Consider the following 24,730-nt stretch of genomic DNA (forward strand, 5'->3'; position numbering starts at 1 on the left):
GGCGATAACAAGGATACAGGGTGGAATGACACAGTTTCTATATTTAATCCTGCAAGTTGGTTCAAGGGATTCAGAGGTTGGTTTATGGAAATTATTCAGGCTATTTTTCAGATATTATTTTAAATACCCCATCCTATACGCAACTGTAAAATGTTTGCTACGCTGTCTGCCCTCCTTGTGTAAACCATGTAAGAAGAGTGAGACAAGTTATACCAATCTGTTACATACTCTTAGTCCCCAGAAATAAAAGATGACTGGGGAAGGCAATGACCAACTACCCCTCAAAACAGTCTGCCACCCTAGGAGTAAGTCATGACTCGGTGTTTGCACCAAGGGAACTTTACTTTGACCTACCTTAGATCTTCCCACAGGTAGTAGTCATCAAGGTCTGCCAAGGAGATATTGTTGTCAGGACCAGCGTCTCTCGGGGTCTCTGTGCCTGCACCGCCGGTCCTATCACCTGGGCTGCAGGGGTTCGGCACAGGGGAGTCCTGGTATTTGTGACCTCCCCTGGGCGCCATAATCCTGGACACAGGCTCCCGGCACGCGATCATGTGCTCGGGGAGTAGGCAACTAGGTAGCCAGGTTGCTGCGGACGCGGCTGGTGCCATCCCACACCGCGTCCCAGTTGCCATGACACCCGGGCGTGCTTGCTCTGCACTCGATGCCTGATGTCTGGGTTTTTGCTCTGCAATCGCTGCTTTTTGTCTGGCTCCTGCTGCTCTCAGGCTCCCTGCCACAATCAGCTGCTGGGGTGGGAGTTCTGACAGCATTTAAACTGCTCTGTTTTCTTTAGAGGGTGCCAGTGTATGAGTGGTCCCCAGCTACACCCGCGGTTCTTGTGTTTGACTCCCTGCTGTGGCTTGCTTGCTTCGAACCCAACTTTGCCTTGGCCTGACCCTTTGTACCTCGCCTTTTCCTGTTGCTGACCCGGATTGCCTGACCTGCCTTTGTTTTTGTTTGTTTCTTATATTTGTCTGTGTCTGACTCCTGCCCTGCATCCCTAGTAAGTCTAGGGACTGTCGCCCAGTTGTCGCCCTAGGGCTTAGCCGAGGGGGAAAGTAGGTAAGGACAGGGGTTGCGGGTAGTTAGAGGGACTTCCAGTGACCCGGACCCCAGCTCCCTGACAATTGTGTGGTATAGTGTCTTCTGTTTGATTTGTCCCAGGGTTCAACAGTGCTGCGACCCGGTCTGTACTGCACTGCACAGTATGTGCCTGTTCAAATCCAGACCAATTGGTTGAGCCAGACTTTTTGACTGCAGATGTAGGTGTCTTGGAATTTATATTGGCTTGCATAGACCTCTTCTTCACTAGAATAAAATAAATAAAAATGCCAAACCTACACCTAAGAAATTGACAAATGAAGTAATTATACTCATATATGTGTGTGTGTGTGTGTGTATATATGTACATATATGGTGTACCAGAAGTCATGGAAAATAATAGAGGTATACATTTTCTTAGTCCTCTACTCAGTGAGACCTGTGTTAAGTCCCTATGAATGTTTGGTTGGTAGGGCCCCTGTGAAAGGCCCAATTGAGTAAAACGAGAAAAGTTTGTATAAATCTATCTAAATCTAAGCAAGAACCCGAAGAAGGTTAGAAAGCTCACTATAACATCATGTCTTTTTTTTAGCCATTAGAAGGTCTCATATCTACAAGATCACTTTGTTCCTCTTACTGAGAGCAGTCATGTTTTTCTCCAGTCCTGGTATGAGACTCTCACTTCCCATGTGAGTATTTCATGATAAGTTAACTGTCACTCAATGTGTTTTCCTTGATTCCAGATCCAGACTTAAAGTTGTGTTTTAAGGTGACTGAGTTGTCCTCAGAAGGACATATTGGGAAAAGTTTGGAATCGAGACTTGATGAACACTTCCAGATCCAGCTGACGACTGCCACTTCAGTCAAATTGGAAAGAAAAGATAACTGGGTCCATGCCAACCACTGTATGCGAGTCTCCATCCAAAAGAAAGAATTAAATACCTGCTGGACTGCATATCTTTTAAGTTATGGTTAGAATATGGTTGAATAATTGAGACGATATGTGTGTTAAATATTATGTAGCACTTGTAGAAAATTGGAGTGTTTTATGTATACCCATGCTCCTATAATATCCTCCTCTACACTTTCATGTGTATACCCCTCATTACCCCATTATGAAGGAGGTCAAGTCATGTTTTAAAAAATAAATACAATTGTGTGTATATATATATATATATACACACACACACACACGTGTATTTTCTCTTGGCGGTGCTCGAGAACCAATCAGAGCAATCGCTTGCTGGAGGCGGGGTTTACAAACCCCGTTAGCAGCTAACAATGTTCTGACGGTGCTGAGAGCTGCACAGCAGCCTGTGAAGACCAGTGGGAGGGACCCAGATGGTGCCTGCTGGGTAAGTATTGTTTTGGGGTTTTTTTGTCACGTAGTGTAGCTATGGCTTATATTTCAAGGCCCCATCCCTAAAAATCAGGGTAGGACTTACTTTCGGTGAAATACGGTACAACCTCTATGCCGAGAACGGGGTGATTAAACAGGATTTCTGAGATATGAAAAAAGAATTGATAGCCCTAAAATTGCCTGTTTAAAAAAAGGGATGCTCTCTAGAGATGAGCGAGCACCAAAATGCTCGGGTGCTCGTTACTCGAGTCAAACTTCCCGCGATGCTCGAGGGTTCGGTTCGAGTAACGAACCCCATTGAAGTCAATGGGCCACTCGAGCATTTTTGTATATCGCCGATGCTCGCTAAGGTTTTCATTTGTGCAAATCTGGGAAATTCAAGAAAGTGATGGGAACAACACAGAAACGGATAGGGCAGGCGAGGGGCTACATGTTGGGCTGCATCTCAAGTTCCCAGGTCCCACTATTAAGCCACAATAGCGGCAAGAGTGGGCCCCCCCCAACAATATTTACTTCTGAAAAACCCTCATTAGCAAGGCATACCTTAGCTAAGCACCACACTACCTCCAACAAAGCACAATCACTGCCTGCATGACACTCCGCTGCCACTTCTCCTGGGTTACATGCTGCCCAACCTCTCATTTCAGTAATAGTAGCAGTCTAGACAGGCCCCAGTAACAATTCCAAAGCAGCAGTATAGGGGGAGCACAGTATTAGTTCCATTTCAGTAGTAGTTGCAGTCTAGACAGGCCCCAGTAACATATCACTAGCAGCAGTATAGGGGGAGCACAGTATTAGTTCCATTTCAGTAGTAGTTGCAGTCAAAACAGGCCCCAGTAACAATTCCAAAGCAGCAGTATAGGGGGAGCACAGTATTAGTTCCATTTCACTAGTAGTTGCAGTCTAGACAGGCGCCAGTAACATATCACTAGCAGCATTGTAGGGGGAGCACAGTATTTTTTTTAACTTTGTTTTATTTAACACATGAAAATTGTACGATACAGAAAGGAAAAATGTTTGTTATCAGCATACAGTCATGTAACGTGTGAGCACTTATTTTGCATTAATAAACAATTCGATGCATGAGGATATACATATTTTGGCATAATGCTTGATATTATAGACTGAAGGTTACTACCTTAAACTGTATCTCAAGTTTTAGTAACATATTTATTATTATTTTTTTTTTTTTTATTAACTCAGTATATTCTCTATACAGTATGTGTCTAGTATTTGAAGTAACAATAAACAAAAACCTGTTAAACTAAAGCAAACCGTGCTGGTCGTGTTATTCCTGTTGAAGCTTAGTTTATTCTGTGGGTAGCGTGGAGTAGGCCTCCAGCCACGAGCCCCATATCTTATGGTACTTGTTTGGGCAGCCTCTGTTTTTGTATATAATTTTTTCATAGGGTATTATTGAGTTTACTAAATGGATCCATTGTGTAGTTGAGGGTGGAACTGAGGCCATCCAGTGCATGGCAATCTCTTTCCGTGCTAGGAAGAGTACTTCTTTAAGAAATATTCGGGTATATAATGGCCACAGCTCCTCCTCCAAAATTCCAAATAGTGTTATTTTGGGGTCTAAGTTTATGTTATAGGGGGGTTCTAATAGTTGATTTATAAGGGTTATTACATTGGACCAGTAGGTTTTGACAAATGGGCAGTTCCAGACTAGGTGCCAGAAGTCCGCGTTCGGTTGATTACATCTATGGCAGGAGTCTGAATGGGTGTTCCCTATTTTATATAGGCGACTGGGGGTGAGGTATGATTGGTGGATGATATACAGTTGGATCAATTTGTTGTTTATGGCAGGGGATACTGATAGGTGGGATTCTTCTATTTCTTCCCAATCTTCAGGTGTTAAGGATGGGATGTAGTTTTTCCATTTGTCGAAGATGGGGAGTGGATTGGAGTTTAGTTTTGCTGATAGTAAATGTGTATAGAGGGACGAGATCAGACCTTTAGGGCCTTGCGATTTTAGTATGCCAATCGTAGGAAACTTTGAAATTTGGGTGGAGGTCGGAGGGAATTGAGTGTTCAATGCATGCCTAAGCTGGAAAAACCTGAATAATTGCAGATGTGGGTTTTGGAGCTGCTCACATAGCTGGGTGAATGTAGGAATTATTCCGTCCTTATATATGTCTCCTAGTGTGGTGATACCAAGGTTGATCCAATAGTGAGTGTCTGGAATGGAGAGTAGGGCTGTCAGGCCAGGATTATTCCAAAGGGGAAGGTCTGACACCACATCATGGAACCTTTGGAGTGTTTTGGCTTCTTTCCAGACGCTAAGCGCCAACCTATGTAATGGTAGGATTTCAGATGAAATTGTACATTCTGGGAATTCTAAGTAGTTTAATAAATTGTTGCCCTTTACTTGTTTCGCCAGATAGCGGTCTGCCGTGGGCATTTCCTGAGGTCGGAACCACGACTGAATATTTCTCAGTTGTCCTGCCAGGTAGTACAGTCTAAGATCTGGGAGGGCCATCCCAGCTCGATCCTTCGGCCTTTGTAGCGTTGTAAGGCTCAGTTTAGAACGAGTGGAGTTCCATATAAATGATGTAATGAGAGAGTTGAATGATTGAAAGTACCGTTTAGGGACTTGTAGTGGCATGTGTTGTAATATGTATAGACATTTAGGCTGGATGGCCATTTTGACTAGATTTATACGGCCCGCTACTGATAGCGGTAATTTGGCCCATTTCTTAAATTTGTATTTTAGGGTTTCTTGTAGAGGAATGATGTTGTCTTCTATGGCATTGTGATATTCGCGTGACATAATTATCCCCAGGTATTTAAACCTAGTGACTATTGCCAGGTCATATCTGGCAACCTGGGGGTCGATTTTGGGGTTAATATTCGTGTACATAATTGTGGATTTGGTCCAATTTATGTAGAGCCCGGAGAATTGGGAGAATTTATTTATGTGGGTCATGGCTTGAGAGAAGGAGGTGTCAGGGTTTGATAGGAAAAGGATAGTGTCGTCTGCATAGAGACTCACTTTGCTTTCAATTCCCCCCCATTCAATGCCCGTTACATTAGTAGAGGATCTTAGGCGGATTGCCAAGGCTTCAATGGCTATAGCAAATAAAGCTGGAGATAGGGGGCATCCTTGGCGGGTGCCTTTTGTGAGCGGGAATTCTGCCGAGGGGATGCCGTTTACTACCACATTAGCCTTCGGGGATTTATATATAGTGTTAATCCATTGTCTGAATTTGGGGCCGAACCCGAAACGGGATAGGCAGGCTTCTAAGAAATTCCACTCTAGGGAGTCAAATGCTTTTTTCATGTCCAATGACACGAGGGCCCAGGGCATGTTGTATTGTCTGCCTAGCTGAATGGCCGTTTGCACTTTGCGGATATTAATCGAAGTGGATTTGCCTGGCATGAAGCCTGTTTGATCAGGGTGTATGATAGATAAAATTACTTGGTTCAATCTAGTGGCCAGAATCTTGGTTAGGATTTTATAATCCACATTTACTAGCGAGATGGGGCGGTAGGAGTTGCAGTCCGTCGGGTCTTTGTCAGGTTTTAGGAGGACTATGATAGATGCTTCATATAGGGAGGGAGGGAGGGATTTTTCCAGTTGGGCCTGGTGTAGGGTTTCGTGTAGGAGTGGGATTAGTTGGTCACTGTATCTCCGGTATATTTCTATTGGGAGGCCGTCAGGTCCGGGGGACTTGTTTGGTGCCATGTCGTTAATAGTTGATTGAATTTCTTCAACTGTTATTGGGGCTTCTAGCTGTTCTATTTGTTCAGCGGATAGTGTTGGGAATGTTAGATCCTGTAGGTAGTTAAGGATTTCAGGGAGAGATGTATGTGAGGATGACCTATAAAGGTCTGCATAATATTCTTTGAAACCAGCTGTTATAGATTGTGCATCAGTGAGTTCTCTACCATGTCTATCTTTAATTTTTAGGATCGTGTTGGCTTGGTTTTCTTGTCTAATTAAATTCGCCAGTAAATGGCTTGATTGGTTTCCCAATTCAAAATAATGCTGCTTCGTGAAGAATAATTTGCGTTTGGTTTTTTCGTATATCTGGTGTTTATATAGACGGGCTAGGCTAAGCCAATTTACCCTGTTGGAGTCTGTGGGGTTGGAGATGTATATTTTTTCAGCATCTGATGTTTGAGTCTCGAGTTCTTTATCGATTTCGGATGTTGATTTTTTGATGTAGGATATGGCCGATTTAAGGCAGCCTCTAAGATAAGCCTTAAAGGTGTCCCACTTCAGGGCGTAATGAGTGTTATTCTCGTGGGCGTCTAGAAACATTGATATGTGTGTTGGAGTTTGATCTTGGGTTTTTAGGAGTTTGAGCCAGAATGGATGTATTTTCCAAGTGGGGGTGAGTTTAAGATTAGGAAATTTAAGTGTTAGTAATATTGGGCTGTGGTCAGATATGCCTCTCGGGCAGTGTGTTATATCCGCTGTGTGGAGTGCCAGTGTTGGGGAGGATAGTATATAATCTATTCTTGAAAGCGTGTTATGTCCTGTAGAGTGGCATGTATATTCAAGGGTGTCAGGGTATTTCGATCGCCAAAGGTCCACCCAGCCCACGCTGTCAAAAAGCTGTTTCATTGGGGAGTCAACTGAGGTGTGGGGTTCAGAGGACTGGTGGAATCTATCTCTACTTGGGTCCATTACTCTGTTAAAGTCTCCCATGCAGATGACATATGCCGATGGGAACTGATGCGCGAACGCTATCGCAGCCTGTATGAGGTGAAGGTTGTTGTGTGGTGGGTTGTAAATGCATATGATGACATATGGTCTGGAGTCAATTTCGGCATGAACAAATATGAATCTACCATCAGGATCTTTTTTGGTGTTTATAGGGTTCCATCTTAGTGATTTGTGTATAAGGAGAGAAACCCCTCTGGAGAGAGAGGTGTGGAAGGAATGGCATGCCCATTGCACCCACGGTTTTTTAAGAAAGTCAACTCTATCTATGGTGAGGTGGGTCTCCTGTAGGCCCACAATGTGTGGGCTGAAACGCTTAATGTAGGAAAAGACTGCTCTGCGTTTGTTAGTGGTGCCCAGGCCTCTCACGTTCCAGCTAAGGCAATTCAACGACATTGGGAAGTATCATGACATATGGCTTGACCGGGAGTTTCAGACAATGTGAGCATGTTTTTTGCGTTGGGGGAGGAAGATTGTACCAGCACAGGTTTGCTTGTGACATAACTAATACACTTTTGTAACAGTATAAACAGTTAACATTTGCCATTCCGCTTAACATTAATGTGTCTCGCGGGTGACTAGGAAAACAATAAGCTACAGTCTAGTGGAGAGTAGCTGTTGTTGTGAGTGGGGGATATTCCGCTGGCCTAAAGGGGATTAATTCCGGACATCAAGTCGCGGGCTATTGTCACTATGGCGGTTGCCGGGTCACCGGCCCGTGCCTTGGAGGCGACATGGGGTCAGGAGAGGAGTGTATCTCCTCAATTTGCTCTTTATGGTATCACCAAAAAGCCAGTGGAACATGGGTCCAAGTACATTTTAGGAAAAGAATTTACATTATCCTCAGTTAGTACATAAATGTTACTTAGCTTGGACTAATTTGTCTCGGACAACACCGGATGCATGCGGAGCCACTCCATGGCTTCAGCTGGGGACTGCAGAAAAATCACTCTATCGTTCGCCACGATCCGCAGGCGGGCCGGGTATGCCATGGAGTATTTAATGCCTCTGTCTCGGAGTTTCCTTTTGATGTCCATGAAAGAGGCTCTTTGCTTCTGCAAGTCTGCTGAAAAGTCAGGGAAAATAGAGATCGCCGCGTTGTTATATTTGAGGGGCCCTTTCAGTCTGGCCTGACGCAGTATTGTGTCTCGATCTCTACAGTTCAGGATTCTTGCCAGAAATGGCCGCGGTGGGGCGCCTGGTATTGGTGGTTTGGTCGGGACGCGGTGGGCTCTTTCTACCGTGAAGGTGGTTGAAAAGGTGTCTTCTCCCAGCATGGTTTTGAGCCAGTTTTCTGTGAAGGATTCTGGTTGAGAGCCCTCGACTCTCTCTGGGAGGCCTATTATACGAACGTTGTTGCGACGTAGCCGGTTTTCAAGATCGTCTGCTTTGGATTGGCAGAATTCTACTTGTCTCGCGGCTTTTAGGACTGCTTTTGGGAGTGGTATCTTCTGCTTTCGAGATGCGGTCTTCCATTTCGTGCATCCTGCCCCTTAGATTTTGTAAGTCTTGTCGCAATAGGGTGACGTCTGATTTAACTTCGTCTATTTTCCCAGTAAGGGAGGACCTGCAGTTATTTATGGCTTCTAGTAGTTGGCGCAGTGTGGGTTCTGAGTTTTGCCCCGGGTCAGTTTCATTATCTCTGGCCTGTGTGGTCCGGGACGAGCGTGGTGACTGTTCAGTTCCTTCAGTGCGGGAGAATTCTTTAAGTCGCTCTGCGGCCGTGCCGCCTTTGGCGCGAGTACTCATGGCGGGTGGTTATGTAGTCTATATAGTCAGTGAGGCACTCGCCAAGACCACAGCGCTGTCTTGTTTAATTTAATGGGACCAATTGCGTTTTCCCTCTATGGGTCTTAGGGGTTACTTTCCGGTTTGGGGTATGGTCCCCGGAAGCCGATTGGTTTGGTGGCGTCGGGCTTGTTTGGTTGTATAGTATCTGGTAAGTAAGGAGTATTACTGTGTTGTTTTGTTGGTGTGGAGCAAATTACTTGAAGGTATCATAGGTTGCGTTGCCTTTTTGATGGAGGACCTGTAATAGTTTCCCGTACCATCGGCTATAGTTACCGGTTGACTGTCTGTGTCCTCTGGGAGGGGGGGGGGTTTGTTCTGTATCTATGTGCGGTTTGACAAAGGTCTTCCTGACTGTCCCCACTTCCCCCCGTCGTCTGCTTACTTTTTTGGGCGGCTCCTCCCGGAGCTGGGGTTCAGTCCCGGCACACCACGTTCCCTCCGCGCTGATTCAAGCAGGGTGCGGCTCGGCGCGTATGATGCGCCCAAGGCCGGCGGTGAAGGGGTGATGGCGCGCGGTGCGCTCTTCCTCTGCGGCGCGGGTGTTGAAGCGGGGTGCCCCCCGATCGATGGAAAAATGTCGGGGAGAGTGGGTGGCAGCCCCGATTATATATTGACTCCTGCAGGGAGTAGGAGCAGCCTGTTGTGTCAGGCGCCCCCTAAGACGGCAATGAAGGGGTGCCGATATGTGGCTCTGCCTCCCCGATTCCCCCCAGGTGCGGACTGCCAAGCGGGGGCCCGGAGCGTCTTCTATTCACTTGCGGAGGTGGAGAGCGGTGAGCGACAGAAGACCGGCGGGGTTCTACTTCCGCCGGCCGCGGGGCCGAGGACTGCGGCGGAGTTATGTCGGGTGACAGCGCGGGGCCGCTCCGAGGCCGCACTCGTCCGGTGCTGGGCTCCCCGGGGCCGGGCGATGGATGAAGCACTCACCCAGCGATGGCAGAGTCCCGCCGTGGAGCGCCGCTTCCGGTAAGTCCCAGCCGGCGGTGAAGGGGTGCCGGTGCGCCGACTCTTACGGTGTCCCCTTGGTGCTCCTCTTTGGTGGGGGAGCGGGATGTTCGTCCGTCCTCAGCGGGGGCAGGGGGTTGCCGGAGTCTGTCGGGTGCCGATCGCCGGCTTAGGAGTAATGGCGGCGGCAGAAGGGTGTTGGCGCGCCAGCCGTTCCCGCCAGAGTTCGTCCGGTGCAGGAGGGTCCAGGAGAGAGACAGGCTCTTCAGCACGAGCCCGCAACCTCAGCAGGGTTAGGTTAATGTTTATGCCCGGTCCGGTGGGCAAATTAAGGGAGAGCGGCCAGGATTTTTGCAGGATATTGGGATCCCCTGGGGAGCTTCACTCAAATGCGGCCGTCCATCTTGGTCGCTGGCCACGCCCCGGGGGAGCACAGTATTAGTTCCATTTCAGTAGTAGTTGCAGTCTAGACAGGCGCCAGTAACATATCACTAGCAGCATTATAGGGGGAGCACAGTATTAGTTCCATTTCAGTAGTAGTAGCAGTCTGGACAGGCCCCAGTAACATATCACTAGCAGCAGTATAGGGGGAGCACAGTATTAGTTCCATTTGAGTAGTAGTCGCAGTCTGGACAGCCCCCAGTAACATATCACTAGCAGCAGTATAGGGGGAGCACAGTTCCATTTCAGTAATAGTAGCAGTCAAGACAGGCCCCAGTAACAATTCCGAAGCAGCAGTATAGGGGGAGCACAGTATTAGTTCCATTTCAGTAGTAGTAGCAGTCAAGACAGGCCACAGTAACATTCCCATTGCAGCAGTTTAGGGAGATAACAGTCTCTTTCACATTTCAGTAGCTGCTGTATAGACAAGGCTCCAGTTACATTTATGTAGCAAAAGTGTAGGCCAACCCCACACACCTTGCTGTACCATGAGTGCAGGCGAAGCCCATAAAAATTACTAGGATTACACTGTAGGCGAGGGCCCAAAAAAATTGGTGTACCAACAGTACTAATGTACCTCAGAAAAATTGCCCATGCCCAACCAAGAGGGCAGGTGAAACCCATTAATCACTTAGCGTACTGAGGCTTCATTTGTAACTAGGCCTGGAGGCAGCCCAGTTAAAATAAAAATTGGTTCAAGTGCAAGTTTCAACGCTTTAATGAGCATTGAAACGTATAAACATTGTTTACAAAAGTTATATGACTGAGCCTTGTGGGCCTAAGAAAAATTGCCCGTTCGGCGTGATTACGTCAGGTTTCAGGAGGAGGAGCAGGAGGAAGAGGATGAATATTATACACAGATTGATGAAGCTAAAAGGTCCCCGTTTTTGATGGTGATAGAGAACGATGCTTCCATCCGTGGGTGCAGCCTACGTATTGTTTAGGTACCGCTGCTGTCCGCTGGTGGAGAAGAGAAGTCTGGGGAAATCCAGGCTTTGTTCATCTTTATGAGTGTAAGCCTGTCGGCACTGTCAGTTGACAGGCAGGTACGCTTATCCGTGATGATTCCCCCACTAAACACCCTCTCTGACAAGACACTAGCCGCAGGGCAAGCAAGCACCTCCAGGGCATACAGCGCGAGTTCAGGCCACGTGTCCAGCTTCAACACCCAGTAGTTGTACAGAGCAACGGCGTCACGGAGGACGGTCGTGCGATCGGCTACGTACTCCCTCACCATCCTTTTACAGTGCTCCCGCCGACTCAGCCTTGACTGGGGAGAGGTGACACAGTCTTGCTGGGGAGCCATAAAGCTGGCAAAGGCCTTGGAGAGTGTTCCCCTGCCTGCGCTGTACATGCTGCCTGATCTCCGCGCCTCCCCTGCTACCTGGCCCTCGGAACTGCGCCTTCTGCCACTAGCGCTGTCGGATGGGAATTTTACCATCAGTTTGTCCGCCAGGGTCCTGTGATATAGCATCACTCTCGAACCCCTTTCCTCTTCGGGTATGAGAGTGGAAAGGTTCTCCTTATACCGTGGGTCGAGCAGTGTGTACACCCAGTAATCCGTAGTGGCCAGAATGCGTGTAACGCGAGGGTCACGAGAAAGGTATCCTAACATGAAGTCAGCCATGTGTGCCAGGGTACCTGTACGCAACACATGGCTGTCCTCACTAGGAAGATCACTTTCAGGATCCTCCTCCTCCTCCTCAGGCCATACACGCTGAAAGGATGACAGGCAAGCAGCATGGGTACCCTCAGCAGTGGGCCAAGCTGTTTCTTCCCCCTCCTCCTCATGCTCCTCCCCCTCCTCCTCAACGCGCTGAGATATAGACATGAGGGTGCTCTGACTATCCAGCGACATACTGTCTTCCTCCGCCTCCATTTCCGAGCGCAAAGCGTCTGCCTTTATGCTTTGCAGGGAACTTCTCAAGAGGCATAGCAGAGGAATGGTGACGCTAATGATTGCAGCATCCCCGCTCACCATCTGGGTAGACTCCTCAAAGTTTCCAAGGACCTGGCAGATGTCTGCCAACCAGGCCCACTCTTCTGTAAAGAATTGAGGAGGCTGACTCCCACTACGCCGCCCATGTTGGAGTTGGTATTCCACTATAGCTCTACGCTGCTCCAAGAGCCTGGCCAACATGTGGAGCGTAGAGTTCCACCGTGTGGGCACGTCGCACAGCAGTCGGTGCACTGGCAGATTAAACCGATGTTGCAGGTTCCGCAGGGTGGCAGCGTCCGTGTTGGACTTGCGGAAATGTGCGCTGACCCGGCGCACCTTTCCGAGCAGGTCTGACAAGCGTGGGTAGCTTTTCAGAAATCACTGAACCACCAAATTAAAGACGTGGGCCAGGCATGGCACGTGCGTGAGGCTGCTGAGCTGCAGAGCCGCCACCAGGTTACGGCCGTTGCCACACACGACCATGCCCGGTTGGAGGCTCAGCGGCGAAAGCCAGCGGTCGGTCTGCTCTGTCAGACCCTGCAGCAGTTCGTGGGCCGTGTGCCTCTTCTCTCCTAGGCTGAGTAGTTTCAGCATGGCCTGCTGACGCTTGGCCACCGCTGTGCTGCCACGCCGCGCGACACCGACTGCTGGCGACGTGCTGCTGCTGACACATCTTGATTGCGAGACAGAGGTTGCGTAGGAGGAGGAGGGTGGTTTAGTGGAGGAAGCATACACCGCTGCAGATACCAGCACCGAGCTGGGACCCGCAATTCTGGGGGTGGGTAGGACGTGAGCGGTCCCAGGCTCTGACTCAGTCCCAGCCTCCACTAAATTCACCCAATGTGCCGTCAGGGAGATATAGTGGCCCTGCCCGCCTGTGCTTGTCCACGTGTCCGTTGTTAAGTGGACCTTGGCAGTAACCGCGTTGGTGAGGGCGCGTACAATGTTGCGGGAGACGTGGTCGTGCAGGGCTGGGACGGCACATCGGGAAAAGTAGTGGCGACTGGGAACCGAGTAGCTCGGGGCCGCGCTTCCACAAGCCTATACGGCAGCATCTCCAGGCTGAGCGTGCGGGCGTGTGGCGGTGTGCTTGCGCTTGCGCTCAAACAGTTGCGCTAGCGACGGCTGGACGCTGCGCTGAGACATTGCTGGATGGGGCCGAGGACAGCGGAGGTGAGCGTGTGGGTGCAGGCCGGGAGACGGTCGTGCCTGTGTCCTGAGAGGGGGGTTGGATCTCAGTGGCAGGTTGGGGCACAGGGGGAGAGGCAGTGGTGCAAACTGGAGGCGGTGAACGGCCTTCGTCCCACCTTGTGGGGTGCTTGGCCATCATATGCCTGCGCATGCTGGTGAGGCTGGTGGTGGTGGCTCCCCGGCTGATCTTGGCTCGACAAACCTTGCACACCACAGTTCGTTGGTCGTCTGCACTCTCAGTGAAAAACTGCCACACCTTTGAGCACCTCGGCCTCTGCAGGGTGTCATGGCGCGAGGGGGCGCTTTGCGAAACGGTTGGTGGATTATTCGGTCTGGCCCTGCCTCTACCCCTGGCCACCGCACTGCCTCTTCCAACCTGCCCAGCTGCTGCACTTGCCTCCCCCTCTGAAGACCTGTCCTCAGTAGGCTTAGCAAACCAGGTGGGGTCAGTCACCTCATCGTCCAGCTGCTCTTCCTCCGAATCCTCTGTGCGCTCCTCCCTCGGACTTACTGAAATTACTACTACCTCACTGATAGACAACTGTGTCTCATCGTCATCGGCCTCCTCACCCACTGAAAGCTCTTGAGACAGTTGCCGGAAGTCCCCAGCCTCATCCCCCGGGAACTTTCCAAAGGTTGGGCATCGGTCACGACAAACTCCTCTTGTGGGAGAGGAACTATTGCCGCCCAATCTGGGCAGGGGCCCGAGAACAGTTCCTGGGAGTCTGCCTGCTCCTCAGAATGTGTCATTGTAATGGAGTGAGGAGGCTGGGAGGAAGGAGGAGCAGCATTCAGAGGATTCAGAGTTGCAGCTGTGGATGGCGTAGAAGACCGGGTGGTCGATAGATTGCTGGATGCACTTTCTGCCATCCACGACAGGACCTGCTCACACTGCTCAGTTTCTAATAAAGGTCTACCGCGTGGACCCATTAATTGTGAGATGAATCTGGGGACCCCAGAAACTTGCCTCTCTCCTAATCCCGCAGCAGTCGGCTGCGATACACCTGGACCAGGAGCTCGGCCTGTGCCCACACCCTGACTTGGGCCTCCGCGTCCTCGCCCCCATCCACATCCTCTAGGCCTACCCCTACCCCTCAGCATGGTGTATTACAAGTAGAGCAGAAACAGAACGCTGTAATTAAATGTGCCGCTTATTGGCCTGTGGTTGGAGGCTGACCGCTTACAGAACGCACAGCAGAGCCAGGAAACAATTATGCGCAAGCCTGTAGTCAGACCTAGGTGCGTATGACTGAGCTACTGGAATTCACAGGGCAGAACCAGTCAAGTGGCCAAAGGCCAGTGGTAGGGCTTAAGTATTTTGCTTCAATTTTTTAAAATGGTGAGGTGAAAAACCAGACAGACACCGTATGCAGCGTATATATGTATACTCTTTCCCTCTGGCGGGATGACGGCGGTCATGTAACGGACACAGCAGAGCCAGGAAACAATTATGCGCAAGGCTGGGTATTAATCAGCGACTACTACCCCCAGCACACACGCCATAAACTGAAGACGGTCACAGCAGGCCAAATATAGTATTTTTTTCCACTTTTTGGGAAAAAGCCCACTGCCTATATAGCCTGTATTTAGATTTCCCTGTTGGAGGATGACTGTGGTTACTGAAAGCACAGTGCAGCCAGGAAACAATTATGCGCAAGGCTGGGTATTAATCAGCGACTACTACCCCCAGCAGACACGCAGTAAACTGAAGACGGTCACAGGCAGGCCAAATATAGTATTTTTTTCCACTTTTCGGGAAAAAGCCCACTGCCTATATAGCCAGTATAACTCTTTCCCTGTACCACTGTCCCTGCCTCACCAGTACTGCCCCTATACTCTGTACAATGACTGCAGACTGAGGACGCAATGCTCTGCACGCCCGATATACAAAAAAAAAAAATTGTGCAACACTGCTCCCAGCAGCCTCAACAGTACTGCACACGGTCAGATGTGGCCCTAAGAAGGACCGTTGGGGTTCTTGAAGACTGAAATAACTCCTAACGCTCTCCCTATAGCAGCAGCAGCAGCACTTTCCCTGATCTCTGTCAGAATGCATCTGTGGCGAGCCGCGGGCGGGGCAGATTTAAATACTCGGGTGTCACCTGATCACCCCAGCCACTCACTGCAGAGGGGTGGGATAGGGCTGGAACATCACAGGAGGACGTTGTAATGCCTTCCCTGTCTTTCTATTGCCAGAAAAACGTGCAAATTTCTCAGGGAAGGAAATGTAGTGGAGTCGAGCATCGCGTGGTACTCGTCTCGAGTAACGAGCATCTCGAACACTCTAATACTCAAACGAGCATCAAGCTCGGACGAGTACGCTCGCTCATCTCTAATCCTCTCCTATTTCGGCGGTTCCCATCTAATGCTGCAGTCTGCATACCTGCGGCACGGAACCCGGGAGAAGTGGCAGACAGTCACATGTCGTACATTGTACACACGACCACTCAGCGACTCAGTGGCCATAGACAAATCACTGCTGAAGCCTGTGAGGGGGGAGCGCTCATGTGCACAATGTACGCCCGGGGGCCGGCCGCCGCTTCTTTCGTGGGAAGTGGCCGGGATAGGTGAGTATTCAATATTTCTTCATTTCAAATGATTTTAAGCCTGTAGATTGTTTTTCATAAGGAATTTGAAAAACAGCTATTTTATTTGTGTGCTTTAGGGTTCCATAACATTGGCGATCGCGGTATCAAAAAAAAAAAAAAATAAAATAAAATAAAATCGCAATTTTGCTTATGAGACGTCTGAGTGCGAGCGATGCTTTTTCTTATGAAAACATCACTGCCGCTTGCGATTTTCTCACGACAGATAATAGGAGTTTCTGAGGTAAAAAAAAAAAAAAAGGATCCAAGCTTTTTGTATTCCCAAAGGGAAACATGGGAGATCCGAAAAGCAAACCGCAGGAAGATGGGAGAAGCTGCAGTTTGTTTTTTTAACACCACATCGCTTCCTGAAAACATCGCAAACGGGAATTGAATCATTGAAAATCATTGGCCTCATGATTCTGGGTTTTCACTCACTCGGCCATCGCACGTTTAGGCTACCGAAACACAGGAGAATGGGAAACTCGTCCCGATATTGCATGTGTGCAAGTGTGATGTTTCACTATATTATATTAGTAAGTGGCGCCCCCAGGAGGACTGGTACTAGCAGTAAGGTGACCAGATGTTCCTAGGGTCAAAGCGGGACAAAGGGGTGTGCTATCCGCAGCGGACTTCATGCTATGCGGCGCTCTTCCTCACCGTCTCTGTAGGCTTCCTTGCTGTCAGCGCCCCCTGGCTTCCGGTTCCAATGGCCTCACCTGACCAGTGGTATCACACCTGACTAGGCAGCAGAGAACAGGAAGAGGGGGTGCGCTGACAGCGGAAAGCATTCTGGAGGAGGTGAGAGGGAGCGCTGCATAGTACGACATCAGCTGCGGATATGTGGCCGATTTACAGTCAAAATCTCTGCATTTCTGCCAAGTGTAAACATAGCAAAAGTCAGCTTGAGGTGCGCTGCCACGTGCAGAGGAGCCTCACCAGTAATAGAGCCCCTCTATACCAGCCCCAGCAGTATTAGTGACCCCCCACAGGAGCTACAGTGGTAATAGTGGAAGCCAATCGTGTGTGCATCCGCTCCTCCGTCTCGCACGCACTCCCCTCCTCCGTCTCACACGCGCTCGGGTCCGCTCTCCCCCGTCTCACACACGCTCGGCTCCGCTCTCCCGTCTCGCACGCGCTCGGCTCCGCTCCTCCGTCTCGCACGCGCTCTGCTCCTCCGTCCCGCACGCGCTCTGCTCTTCCGTCCCGCACGCGCTCTGCTCCTCCGTCCCGCACGCGCTCCGCTCCTCCGTCCCGCACGCGCTCCGCTCCTCCGTCCCGCACGCGCTCGGCTCCCCTCCCCCGTCCCGCACGCGCTCGGCTCCCCTCCCCCGTCCCGCACGCGCTCGGCTCCCCTCCCCCGTCCCGCACGCGCTCGGCTCCCCTCCCCCGTCCCGCACGCGCTCGGCTCCCCTCCCCCGTCTCGCACGCGCTCAGCTCCCCTCCCCCGTCTCGCACGCGCTCGGCTCCGCTCCCCCGTCTCGCACGCGCTCGGCTCCGCTCCCCCGTCTCGCACGCGCTCGGCTCCGCTCCCCCGTTTCGCACGCGCTCGGCTCCGCTCCCCCGTCTCGCACGCGCTCGGCTCCGCTCCCCCGTCTCGCACGCGCTCGGCTCCGCTCCCCCGTCTCGCACGCGCTCGGCTCCGCTCCTCCGTCTCGCACACACGCTCGGCTCCGCTACTCCTCCGTCTCACACACACGCTCGGCTCCGCTACTCCTCCGTCTCACACACACGCTCGGCTCCGCTCCTCCGTCCCGCACGCGCTCCGCTCCTCCGTCCCGCACGCGCTCCGCTCCTCCGTCCCGCACGCGCTCGGCTCCCCTCCCCCGTCCCGCACGCGCTCGGCTCCCCTCCCCCGTCCCGCACGCGCTCGGCTCCCCTCCCCCGTCCCGCACGCGCTCGGCTCCCCTCCCCCGTCCCGCACGCGCTCGGCTCCCCTCCCCCGTCCCGCACGCGCTCGGCTCCCCTCCCCCGTCTCGCACGCGCTCGGCTCCCCTCCCCCGTCTCGCACGCGCTCGGCTCCGCTCCCCCGTCTCGCACGCGCTCGGCTCCGCTCCCCCGTCTCGCACGCGCTCGGCTCCGCTCCCCCGTCTCGCACGCGCTCGGCTCCGCTCCCCCGTCTCGCACGCGCTCGGCTCCGCTCCCCCGTCTCGCACGCGCTCGGCTCCGCTCCCCTGTCTCGCACGCGCTCGGCTCCGCTCCCCCGTCTCGCACGCGCTCGGCTCCGCTCCTCCGTCTCGCACACACGCTCGGCTCCGCTACTCCTCCGTCTCACACACACGCTCGGCTCCGCTACTCCTCCGTCTCACACACACGCTCGGCTCCGCTCCTCCGTCTCACACACACGCTCGGCTCCGCTCCTCCGTCTCACACACACGCTCGGCTCCGCTCCGCTCCTCCGTCTCACACACACGCTCGGCTCCGCTCCGCTCCTCCGTCTCACACACACGCTCGGCTCCGCTCCGCTCCTCCGTCTCACACACACGCTCGGCTCCGCTCCTCCGTCTCACACACACGCTCGGCTCCGCTCCGCTCCTCCGTCTCACACACACGCTCGGCTCCGCTCCGCTCCTCCGTCTCACACACACGCTCGGCTCGGCTCCGCTCCTCCGTCTCACACACGCGCTCGGCTCCGCTCCTCCGTCTCACACACGCGCTCGGCTCCGCTCCCCCATCTCGCACGCGCTCGGCTCCGCTCCTCCGTCTCGCACGCGCTCGGCTCCGCTCCTCCGTCTCGCACGCGCTCGGCTCCGCTCCTCCGTCTCGCACGCGCTCGGCTCCGCTCCTCCGTCTCGCACGCGCTCGGCTCCGCTCCTCCGTCTCGCACACACGCTCGGCTCCGCTCCTCCGTCCCGCACGTGCTCGGCTCCACTCCTCCGTCCCGCATGCGCTCGGCTCCACTCCTCCGTCTCGCACGCACGCTCGGCTCCGCTCCTCCGTCTCGCACACGCTCGGCTCCGCTCCTCCGTCTCGCACACGCTCGGCTCTGCTCCCCATCTCGCACGCGCTCGGCTCTGCTCCCCATCTCGCACGCGCTCGGCTCTGCTCCCCATCTCGCACGCGCTCGGCTCCGCTCCCCATCTCGCACGCGCTCGGCTCCGCTCCCCCATCTCGCACGCGCTCGGCTCCGCTCCTCCGTCTCGCACGCGCTCGTCTCCGCTCCTCCGTCTCGCACGCGCTCGTCTCCGCTCCTCCGTCTCACACACGCTCGTCTCCGTTCCTCCGTCTCACACACGCTCGGCTCCGCTCCTCCGTCTCGCACACACTCAGCTCCGCTCCTCCGTCTCGCACACACTCAGCTCCGCTCCTCCATCTCGCACACGCTCGGCTCTGCTCCTCCGTCTCACACACGCTCGGCTCCGCTCCTCCGTCTCGCACACACTCAGCTCCGCTCCTCCGTCTCGCACACACTCAGCTCCGCTCCTCCATCTCGCACACGCTCGGCTCTGCTCCTCCGTCTCACACACACTCAGCTCTGCTCCATCCACTCTGTGAATACATCCTCACACAGCAGAGTCCTGCCCCGCCCTCCGCATGCAGAGAGACCTGGTCATGTGACCTCTTGTCTCCTCCCACACACTGATCACATGACGGTGACATCATCACAGGTCCTGTAAGCACAGAACAACCCCACGGCTCCTGTCCGGCTGCAGGTGGAGGTATGTGGGGTCACCAGCACTGGGGACAGATTTATAGAGGCCCATAGCAACCAATCACAGCGCAGCTCTCCTGAGGAGCAGGTAGTGCTATAAGCTGCGCTGTGATTGGCTGGTTTTCTTGCACACAGGGTCACGCGGCTCGCAGGATTTCTGGGGTAAATTTCTCATTAAAGAGGTTTTCTGGGACATAAAATGAAGCCACATTGAATGTTCTCCCGGCGGCTCCCGTCCAGCTCCGCCCCCTGATGTCTGCCGCACGGAGCCCGGAAGAAGCGGCGGCCGGCCCCGTGGTGCTCCCCCCTCACAGGCTTCAGGGGGGATTCTTCTATGGCCGCTGTGAGGGGCTCAGCGCTCACGGACACAATGTGCGGCACATGACCGCCGGCCGCTTCTCCCGGCTCCATGCGGCCGCACTGAGGCTGCAGCGCTGGACGGGAGCCGCCGCCACAGGGGAGCAGTCAGCTTCTCCCCTCAGTGACCCCATTCTGTGTTTTCCCCTCCCGGCTGTCTGGGCTTCACTCTACAGAGCCAGGAAAAAATGAGGGGAGGTGAAACGGGATCTTCATTCACAGAATTGGATTCCCCATCCGGCCGTGTGAGCCCGGCGTTATTCAGACCGCTACCTGTAATACGTAATTTACAAGAAGCCCCGGGAACGCTCGCCTTCCTGCAGTTCCAGGAGCAGCTTGTTCAGTGCCTTCTGTGTGAGACCGCCGCACCTCGGCAAGCTTACGGAGGCTCACAGACACCACTTTACACCCATCGCTGCCGCGGAGGTGAAGAAATACCCCCCAAAAATCATGAGAGGAGGAGGGATACCCGATGTTATTGCCCCATGTGCCCATCCCATAATTACCCCTATTTTCAGACAAATCGCACAGGTTACAGCATTACTTAAGATTCAGGGAATGCCGAAAGGCGGCCTGGAATTCATTCATTTGTGCCCTGAAATCCAACAGGTGCTCCTTCCATTATGGGCCTAGCCATGTGTGCTGTAAGTAGATTAGGGCCACAAGGGGTATGATTCTGAACACGGGACAAACGGGGGGATCCATTTGGGGGTGAACATCTTCATTCATATGTACACTGTACAAAAAAGCTGTTTTTCAAATGACACAATTGCCAAAAAATTCCTCCTTCTGCTTTGCTTAGATTCATTCAAAAACTTTGGGGTCAAAATACGCAGTACACCCCTAGATGAATTCGGGTCCTTTGTGGGGGTACTAGATCGTTTTGGCAGCTCATGGGGCTCTACAAGTGGGCAATGGGGCCTGAAACACCTTCCAGCTCCTTTCATTTTGGGCCCCGTTGTGCATACAGACATAAGATTAGGGCCACAATGGGTATGTTTCTGAGCACAGGACAAACAGGGGGATCCTTTTTGGGGTGCAAATCCTCCTTTTCATGGGCAATATTGACATATTTACAAGTATATTACATTTTATTAGTTCTCTAAATTGTATTAACGCCTGGAAAAGACTGTGTGGTTAAAATACTCCTGACCCCCTCAGTGAATACAGTAGGGGGTGTTGTTTTTAAAATGGGGTCATTTGTGGGGGTATCTATTATTCTGAGCCTTTGCAATCTTGGCTTGGTGCAGGAAAACAAAATGTTCCTCAAAATTTTAATGATTAAAGTGTTTATCAAGTGAAATGGTCATCAACAGTTGATTGGCCGGGCTCCGTCGCTCGGGACCCCAACTGGTCAGCTGAGCGGGCACAAGCTCTCAGTGCTGCAATAACACAGTGGTCAGAACAGAAGCCTCCATGCTGACCTTTGTGTAGTGGCCGGCGCTAGTAACTGCAGGCACGGCTCGCGTTGATGGGTCATCTATAGTATTTTCCTGGACAACCCCTTTAACAGTAAATTTGTACGTCTCCTAAATGGTTAAAAAATGTAGTTTTTCAAATGTGCTTCCAGAATGAAGTAAACAGATGGAGATATATATCCTATCAAAAACTTGTACAGTATGTTTGCACATATTTGAGATATTGCAGTTGAAAATGTGAAAAAAAAATGCTAACTTTTTTCAAAATTTTCTCAATTTTGGTTCTTTTCCATAAATATACACAAATCCTATCAGTCTATTTTTACCACCTAAATGAAGTAAAATCTGTGCCGATAAGCCAGTGTCAGAATCCCTGGGATATGCAAACTTTTAAGGGGTTATTTTATTTTAAAGTGACAAATGTCAGATTTCCAAAATTTGGTCTGGTCACTAAGGGGTTAAGGGCTCATTCCCATGAGTGTAAGCGTATCTCGGTTGTGTAAATACGCCATCTATCTACACGATCAAAAATCGCAAATACGCAGATATTTCACTTGTGCACACAAAAAGTACACAGAAGAGCCCGTGTATTTGTGCGGCTTATTCTCTTCAGTGGCCTATTGCAATCAGTAAGCCCAAAAACCACCATCTTTTTTTTTTCTATGTCCCGGTAAACCCCTTTCACCCCTTCAGGACCTTGTCCTCGCCCGAACACGTAGATTGTTTTTGCAGGACGAGTTATATTTTTGAATGGCGCCATTTTGTGAGGAGAAAACCTGTTGATTAACTTTTATGGGCTTTTTTTAGAGTTTGAGGAGGAATTTGAAAATCCTAATTTTTGTCTTTATGCTGTGAATGTGCGCGGCTCCCCGTGCGGCAGAGGACGGCTGTTATTTCTCAGCCGCTCTCACACATTGGTCACCAATATTCCCTTCTCTCTATGCTGTGAATGTGCTCGGCTCCCCGTGCGGCAGAGGGCGGCTGTTACTTCTCAGCCGCTCTCACACATTGGTCACCAATATTCCCTTCTCTCTCTGTAGTGAATGTGCGCGGCTCCCCGTGTGGCAGAGGACGGCTGTTACTTCTCAGCCGCTCTCACACATTGGTCACCAATATTCCCTTCTCTCTCTGTAGTGAATGTGCGCGGCTCCCTGTGTGGCAGAGGACGGCTGTTACTTCTCAGCCGCTCTCACACATTGGTCACCAATATTCCCTTCTCTCTCTGTAGTGAATGTGCGCGGCTCCCCGTGTGGCAGAGGACAGCTGTTACTTCTCAGCCGCTCTCACACATTGGTCACCAATATTCCCTTCTCTCTCTGTAGTGAATGTGCGCGGCTCCCCGTGTGGCAGAGGACGGCTGTTACTTCTCCGCTGCTCTCACATATTGGTCACCAATATTCCCTCCTCTCTCTGTAGTGAATGTGCGCGGCTCCCCGTGTGGCAGAGGACGGCTGTTACTTCTCAGCCGCTCTCACACATCGGTCACCAATATTCCCTTCTCTCTATGCTGTGAATGTGCGCGGCTCCCCGTGTGGCAGAGGACGGCTGTTACTTCTCAGCAGCTCTCACATTGGTCACCAATATTGCCTTCTCTCTATGCTGTGAATGTGCACGGCTCCCCGTGTGGCAGAGGACGGCTGTTACTTCTCAGCTGCTCTCACACATTGGTCAGCAATATTCCATTCTCTCTCTGTAGTGAATGTGCGCGGCTCCCCGTACGGCAGAGGACGGCTGTTACTTCTCAGCCGCTCTCAAACATCGGTCACCAATATTCCATTCTCTCTCTGTAGTGAATGTGCGCGGCTCCCCGTGTGGCAGAGGACGGCTGTTACTTCTCAGCTGCTCTCACAGATCGGTCACCAATATTCCCTTCTCTCTCTGTAGTGAATGTGTGCGGCTCCCCGTGTGGCAGAGGACGGCTGTTACTTCTCAGCTACTCTCACACATCGGTCACCAATATTCCCTTCTCTGTAGTGAATGTGCGCAGCTCCCCGTGTGGCAGAGGACGGCTGTTACTTCTCAGCCCCTCTCACACATTGGTCACCAATATTCCCTTCTCTCTTTCTCAGTAAACAGGTACTAATGTTAGTCTCTGGGTCTATCTGCATGTTCACATAACCCGGTGCTCTCGGCCCTCATCCGCTCCACAGATGGGAAACGTCTGGTGAAATCTGTGGGGAGTGATGGATGTACAAGCGCCGTAGTATGTAGCCCGGATTTCATCCATTTTTCAGAATCACTTTTTTAGGCTTCCCTCACACAGGCGGTTTCAGAAATGCAGCGTTTTCACTACTGCATTTACTGCAGATTCCACCCGGTTTCGGCAGTGTTATGCCTGCACAGTTGAAAATGTAGCCAAGGATGCTGAAGAAAAAAATCAACACTCACCTTGCAGGTACCGTCAGGCCTACCGCTGCTCTCTGGACCTTCGAGCAGGCTGCCGGGCACTTGTCAATCCGGCAGAGGATCTTTTGATAGCTGAGATTGGTGCATCCAGCGCTGGCTGTGATTGGCTAACCCGGCTGTCACTCAGCCAATCAGAGCAATCTCTCGCTGGAGGCGGGGATTTCACTATCAAAAGATCCTCTGTCGGCTTGACAAGTGGCCAGGATGGCCCTGAAGAGTGCCAGACAACACCAGCTAGGTGAGGATTGCTTTTTTTTTTTTTGCTAGTGCAGTTAGCGTTTCCAAAAACGTGGTACCAAGTTGTGCTGAAGTTTCAGCAGCGCTGAAACCGCTGCCCATTTATTTCAGTGGGCAACGCAGGACTGAAAACGGCCAAAGATAGAAAATGCATCGCTGTCAAAGTGCAGCGTTTTGACGCTTGTGTGAACAGCCTCATTGGAAGGAATAGGAGTTTAGTACAGCGCTGAAAAGCCTGCGCTAAACGCTGTACAAAAACATCTGTGTTAGGGAGGCCTAAGGCCTCATGTCCACTGGGAAATTGGGGTCCCCACAAATTCTCCATGCAGAGTCCCGCAGCGGGTCCCTCCTTTCCCGCAGACATGAGGCCTGAAAATAAAATTTACTTACCTGTCTGGACGCTGCGGATCTGCTCTCCGTTGCGGGTGGATCTTCTTTCTTTGGCCCGGCGGATGTGCTTGGCACGCCGGAAGCGCGCCGTGCGCATGCGCTGCGCTCTCTCTTTTTGTTTTTTTAACTCCTGCATTCCCGCATGGCAGAGCAGAAATTCACTGCGGGTGTGCTGCGGAAACGGACGGCTTCCACAGGCTTCAATGGAAGCCTGCGGGAGCCGTCCGTGCGGGAAAGTCACAGAAAATGGAGCATGCTGCGTGTGATTTCCCGCACATACGATCCGTGCAGCAGGGAAA

The 24,730-nt window shown here is 51.9% G+C and overlaps 1 protein-coding gene across 1 annotated transcript in view; it reads left to right on the forward strand.

Annotated features, from left to right (window-relative positions):
• The first annotated feature begins 19,570 nt into the window (after positions 1-19,570).
• LOC136624366 (oocyte zinc finger protein XlCOF22-like) overlaps positions 19,571-24,730 on the forward strand; it is a 48,479-nt gene continuing 43,319 nt past the window's right edge. The window contains exon 1 of the mRNA XM_066598331.1: positions 19,571-19,630. The gene's annotated coding sequence lies outside the window, so the exon portion shown is untranslated. The remainder of the gene's footprint in view (positions 19,631-24,730) is intronic.

Source organism: Eleutherodactylus coqui, chromosome 4 (genome assembly GCF_035609145.1).
Source record: "Eleutherodactylus coqui strain aEleCoq1 chromosome 4, aEleCoq1.hap1, whole genome shotgun sequence".
Lineage (NCBI taxonomy): Eukaryota > Metazoa > Chordata > Amphibia > Anura > Eleutherodactylidae > Eleutherodactylus > Eleutherodactylus coqui.